Source organism: Mus caroli, chromosome X (genome assembly GCF_900094665.2).
Source record: "Mus caroli chromosome X, CAROLI_EIJ_v1.1, whole genome shotgun sequence".
NCBI classification, from domain to species: domain Eukaryota; kingdom Metazoa; phylum Chordata; class Mammalia; order Rodentia; family Muridae; genus Mus; species Mus caroli.
In genome coordinates, this window is record NC_034589.1 from 99,150,428 (window position 1) to 99,156,624 (window position 6,197).

General features: G+C 42.3%; 1 non-coding gene and 2 pseudogenes across 1 annotated transcript; 2 read left to right on the top strand and 1 right to left on the bottom strand.

Annotated features, from left to right (window-relative positions):
- Nucleotides 1-366: 366 nt before the first annotated feature.
- LOC115030140 lies at nt 367-477 on the bottom strand. Its single transcript, XR_003835765.1, has one exon. It is a non-coding gene; the product is annotated as a U6 spliceosomal RNA (small nuclear RNA).
- Nucleotides 478-3,819: 3,342 nt separating this feature from the next.
- On the top strand, nt 3,820-4,632 carry LOC110286325 (annotated as a pseudogene).
- Nucleotides 4,633-4,811: 179 nt separating this feature from the next.
- Nucleotides 4,812-6,197, top strand: part of LOC110286327 — a 3,074-nt pseudogene continuing 1,688 nt past the window's right edge.

Here is a 6,197-nt window from a genome sequence, read left to right on the forward strand (position 1 = left end):
ACTTTAAAATACCATTATAGGCAAGAAATGCTAAAAGAAAAAAAAAGGAACTCCAATAGCATTAGCTCAGTGTCTTATTACTATGCCCAAGGCTCTGTGTTTGGTCCCCAGCACTGCATTAATCAGGCATAGTGGTACACATATGTAATCCCAGCACTCATAAGCTTGTGACAGGAGAATCGGGAGTTTAAAATCATCTTAAGCTAGTGAGCTGGAGCCCAGCCTCAGTTACATAATATTCTGTCTCAAAGCAAAGAAAGAAAGAAAGAAAGAAACAAACAAAAGAAAAGAAAGAAATATATGGAAATGCTATAATTAACCTTATATCTTGCATGCTAATTTTATTTATTTACTTATTTATTTATTCTAAATATGGCATGTTTGAAGAGTTTGCATATCATCCTTGTGCAGTGGTGATGCTAATATATCTATTCTGGATTATTGCAATTTGAGTATGTGTAGTGCCAAAATGAATACATGTATGCTTATTTAAAAGTTAAATAAATTACAAAAACAAATCAACCTTATAGTAGCTTAAAATGGGCATACCATTGTATGTTGTAAACAACGTATACAATATTGCAAGTATAACTCTTGGTACTCAATAGATATTTTATTTAATTCCCAACATGCCATATTTTTCTAGACAGATTTTCATAGACTTGTGATCATCGTATACAATGGTAGTGATTTTTTGTAAATATTTCTCAGAAAGAACTCTGAAGGTTTTTTATTTACACAGCAATTCATGAAATCACTGAAAACTTGACAAGCTAGACTTCTATGACTAACGAGAAAATAACAGCTCTGCAACATACAGATTACTGCTGTGAACTATTTAACTCATTTTCCCTAAATATTATCTATGGATTATATAAAAATACACACATATTTAATATAATTAAGACTGTTCTATATGCCTGTCATGACTCGCTTCTGAGAACGTGTTGTTAAATGATTTTTGTGAACACCAGACTGTACTTAAACTACATGCATTCAAGACACCAGGCAAACACAAGATGTATTATTCTGCTGCAGGCTGTTTCTTCTTAAAAGTAGATAGAGTATACACTCTAATAACAGAAATTACATAGTAGATTTGTTTTTACTAGCATTCACAAACATAATAATTGTTACAGCGCTGTTGCAACGGCTGAGGCAACGCTAGGCAAAATAAGAACTTTTAAGCTACACTACAATTCTATGGAATTACTCCTATAGATGCAGCCCATGGTTGACTAAAATGTTGCTATGTGACACATGACAGTATACAGTTGTATATACAAATTTTAATAACCTTCATATACAACTTTATGTCATTATTTGAATAGTATATTATATTTCACTATTTCCTTGTTATTAGACTTCAGTTGATTCCATTATGCCACTATATTACTTGACTTATGATGAATTTAAGTACAAAAAAGTACATTACTAAATAAAGAATTCCACTTTACAGGACATGGGCATTGGAAGCCTTGAGTAAACAAATTCTAACTGGTGGAAATGGTCTCAACAACTACCATTTAGAGTATGAAAATTGTACCAAAGACATGCAGAAAATGAAGTAGCAATTATTTGATAAAATATGCTAAATCTTGGTGAGAGTCTGTAGCACTTTAGCTGCCATTAAGTCATGACTAGTTCCCTCTTTTCTTAGACTAGTTTGTGAGAAACTCTACTTTAGGGAGGTGTGGCTCCCAATACAGCATCAAGGTGGATTACCTGGAGCACCACATTACCAGAACTTTTCATCTACCTTAGCTCTGAGTTCCTGGTTTGAAAAGTGCTGGTTCCCAACTGGCGGTTATCATGTAGAAGAATGTGAATTGATCCATTCTTATCTCCTTGTACAAAGCTCAAGTCTAAGTGGATCAAGGACCTCCACATAAAAGCAGAGACACTGAAATTTGTAGAGGAGAAAGTGGGGAAAAGCCTTGAAGATACGGGCACAGAGGGAAAATTCCTGAATAGAACAGCAATGGTTTGTGCTGTAAGATCGATGGGACCTCATGAAACTGCAAAGCTCCTGTAAGGCAAAAGACACTGTCAATAAGACAAAAAGGCCACCAACAGATTGGGAAAGGATCTTTACCTACCCTAAATCAGATAGGGGACTAATATCCAGTATATATTAAGAACTCAAGAAGGTGGACTCCAGAAAATCAAATAACCCCATTAAAAAATGGGGCTCAGAGCTAAACAAAGAATTCTCAACTGAGGAATACCGAATTGCTGAGAAGCACCTGAAAAAATGTTCAGCATCCTTAATCATCAGGGAAATACAAATCAAAACAACCCTGAGATTCCACCTCACACCAGTCAGAATGGTTAAGATCAAAAATTTAGGTGACAGCAGATGCTGGCGAGGATGTGGAGAAAGAGGAACACTCCTCCATTGTTGGTGGGATTGCAAGCTTGTACAACCACTCTGGAAATCAGTCTGGCAGTTCCTCAGAAAACTGGACATAGTACTACCGGAGGATCCCGCAATACCTCTCCTGGGCATATATCCAGAAGACGTTCCAACTGGTAAGAAGGACACATGCTCCACTATGTTCATAGCAGCCCTATTTATAATAGCCAGAAGCTAGAAAGAACCCAGATGCCCCTCAACAGAGGAATGGATACAGAAAATGTGGTACATTTACACAATGGAGGACTACTCAGCTATTAAAAAGAATGAATTCATGAAATTCTTGGGCAAATGGATGTATCTGGAGGATATCATCATGTGTGAGGTAACCCAATCACAAAAGAAGTCACTTGATATGCAATCACTGATAAGTGGATATTAGCCCAGAAACCTAGAATACCCAAGATACAACTTCCAAAACACAAGAAAATCAAGAAGGAAGACCAACTCGTGGATATTTCATTCCTCCCTAGAATAGGGAATAAAATATCCATGGAAGGAGTTGCAGAGACAAAGTTTGGAGCTAAGATGAAAGGATGGACCATCCAGAGACTGCCCCACCCGGGGTCCATCCCATAATCAGCCACCAAACGCAGACACTATTGCATACACCAGCAAGATTTTGCTGAAAGGACCCTGATATAGCTGTCTCATATGAGGCTATGCCAGTGCCTGGCAAACACAGAAGTGGATGCTCACAGTCAGCTATTGGATGGAACACAGGGCCCCCAATGGAGAAGCTAGAGAAAGTACCCAAGGAGCTGAAGGGGTCTGCAACCCTATAGGTGGAACAACAATATGAACTAATCAGTACCCCCCAGAACTCGTGTCTCTAGCTGCATATGTAGCAGAAGATGGCCTAGTTGGCCACCATTGGGAAGAGAGGCCCCTTGGTTTAACAAACTTTATATGTACAAGCAAAAGCCAGGGCCAAGAAGTGGGAGTGGGTGGGTAGGGGAGCAGGGCAGGGTGGGGGTATAGGGGACTTTTGGGATAGCATTTGATATGTAAATGAAGAAAATATCTAATAAAAAGAAAGAAAAAGAAGGCTCTACTAGAAGAGACGATGTAAAAATTATGATCATAGCACCTTCTTTATAGGACAGAGATTCCAGAAGGAAAAGCCAAAGAATATAATAGCATGTTGCACTTTGCCCAGACCCCAGGAACCGGAGATTTTCCTATATGGACCAGAGTCTCACAAACTAGAGAGCTCTGGAGATGTTCATGAAAGAAGTGACTGTATTGCAAAAAGAATCTGAGCAAACTCAAACCTGACTGTACTCACAAAAGCAATGGAGATTTTTGTGATAAATTTTTAAAAGGCTGGTTTGTGGAATTCCTGTGGAAGTCAGAGTGAAAGCAGGTGTGAGTGGAAGCAACGAAGGAGTCGTGGCTGCCAAATGTTTGAGCCCATCAGAAAGTTCGGCCTGGCTTTAGCAGTTGCAGGAGGCATGGTGAACTCTGCTTTTTATGTCGATGCTGGACACAGAGCTGTCAACTTTGACTGATTCCATGGCATACAGGACTTTGTGGTAGGGGAAGGGACTCATTTTATCATCCCTTGGGTACAGAAACCAATTATCTTTGACAGACGTTCTCAACCATGGAATGTACCAGTCATCACTGGTAGCAAAGACTTGCAGAACGTCAACATCACACTGCGCATCCTCTTCCGGCCCGTGGCCAGCCAGCTTCCTAGTTTGTATCTATACCAGCATTGGCAAGGACTATGATGAGCGAATCCTGCGGTCTATCACCACAGAGATCCTCGGTCCGCGGTGGCTGGATTCGATGCTGGAGAATTGATTACCCAGCGAGAGCTGGTCTCACAGAGCAAGAAGTAAGTAACATTTGGGCTCATCCTGGATGACGTGTCCCTGACACATCTGACCTTCGGGAAGGAGTTCACAGAGACAGTAGAAGCCAAACAAGTGGCTCAGCAGGAAGCGGAGAGAGCCAGATTTGTGGTGGAAAAGGCTGAGCAGCAAAAGAAGGTAGCCATTATCTCTGCTGAGGGTGACTTCAAGGCAGCTGAGCTGATGGCCAACTCGCTGGCCACAGCAGGCGATGGCCTGATCGAGCTGTGCAAGCTGGAGGCTGCTGAGGACATTGCGTACCAGCTCTCCCTCTCTCGGAACATCACCTTCCTGCCAGCGGGGCAGTCCATCCTCCTCCCAGTGAGGCCAGCTGGGCCACGGCCTCCATCACGCTGAATGACGCCTTCCTTCTGCCCCACCCCAGAAATCACTGTGAAATTTAATGATTAGCTTAAAGTGAAGGAAATAAAGGTAAAACCACTTCAGATCTCTTAAAAAAAAAAAGGCTGGTTTGTTCATGAGACCAACAAAATAATGCTATATTAACTAGTTTGATGAGAAGTGGGAAGTAAACAATGAGGAAAAGTGAGTAAACACACACACACACACACACACACACAAATAGAATCTCAAAAACTACCTTTAAGGCTGTTGTAGTAAAGTATTGTCTTGCAAGAATGAGCTGGAGTCCCTGGAACTCATCAACACAATAAAACAAGCAAATGACCCCCACCCCTGAAAAAAGAGGTGAGGGGCTGAAGGGATGACTTTCATCAAGAACACTGAGTGTTTCTTCCAGCAGACCCAAGTTTGGTTCCCAGCACTTACATTGAGCAGCTTACAGCCACATCGCACTCCAGTTCCAGCAGATCCAACACCCTCTTTCAACTTCTTTAGGTATACCTACACACACATACACATATACATCCATCCACACATACAAATACATTGTTTTTAAAAATCTAAAAGCAAAGCCAGATGTGGTGGAATGTGCTTGTAAATACAAGAACTCTGTGGATGGAGACATTCATATCCCCCAGAGGTTCACTGGAAAGCCAGACTTGGAGAGCTATAGTATTGAGAAATTTTATCTAAAAACCAACTGAAAACAAAACAAGGTAGAATTCACTTGAAGAGTGACATCCAAAGTTGTCTTCTGGTCTTATCATGTGTGCTGGCTAGTTTTATGTCACCTTGACACAGGCTACAGTCGTTGGGAGAGAAAACCTCAGTTGATAAGTTTCCCCCATTTAAATTGGCTTGCTGGCAAGTTTGTGCATATTCTTGATAGATGATAGATGGAGGAGAGCACAGGTCACTGCTACACCTGCTGGTGCTTCATCTGGGCTAGTGGTCCCAGATGTTTCAAGAAAGAAGGTTGATGAAAAGTAGTCTGCACAGGGGAGAGTGTGCACACAGAAGCAGACAGCTTCTGGGACAGGCAGGAGCCACAGAGCTTCTGAGGCAGCGCCCTTTTCGGGCTCTGGACATCCGACCACCTTCCGGTCCACTGCAGCACCGGGGTTCCTGGCCCGGGGAGTCTCTGGACACCTGCAAGGACCCACAAAGGATCCCCCACGGGATCCTAAGACCTCTGGTGAGTGGAACACAGCATCTGCTCCCATCCAATCGTGCGGGACCTGAGACTGCATTAACTAGGGAAGCAGACAACCTGGCCTGAGCAGGAGCATAAGTCCCTTCCGGTCCACTGAGCACTGGGGTTCCTTGTGTGCTGAGTTTCTGGACACCCTCAAGTTCCTCACAGGACCCTCCATGGGATCTTAAGACCTCTGGTGAGTGGAACACAACTTCTGCCAGGAAGCAGGTTCGAACACCAGATATCTGGGCACCTTCCCTGCAAGAGGAGAGCTTGCCTGCAGAGAGTACTCTGACCACTGAAACTGAGGATAAAGCTAGTTTCCCAGGTCTGCTGATAGAGGCTAACAGAGTCACCTGAGGAA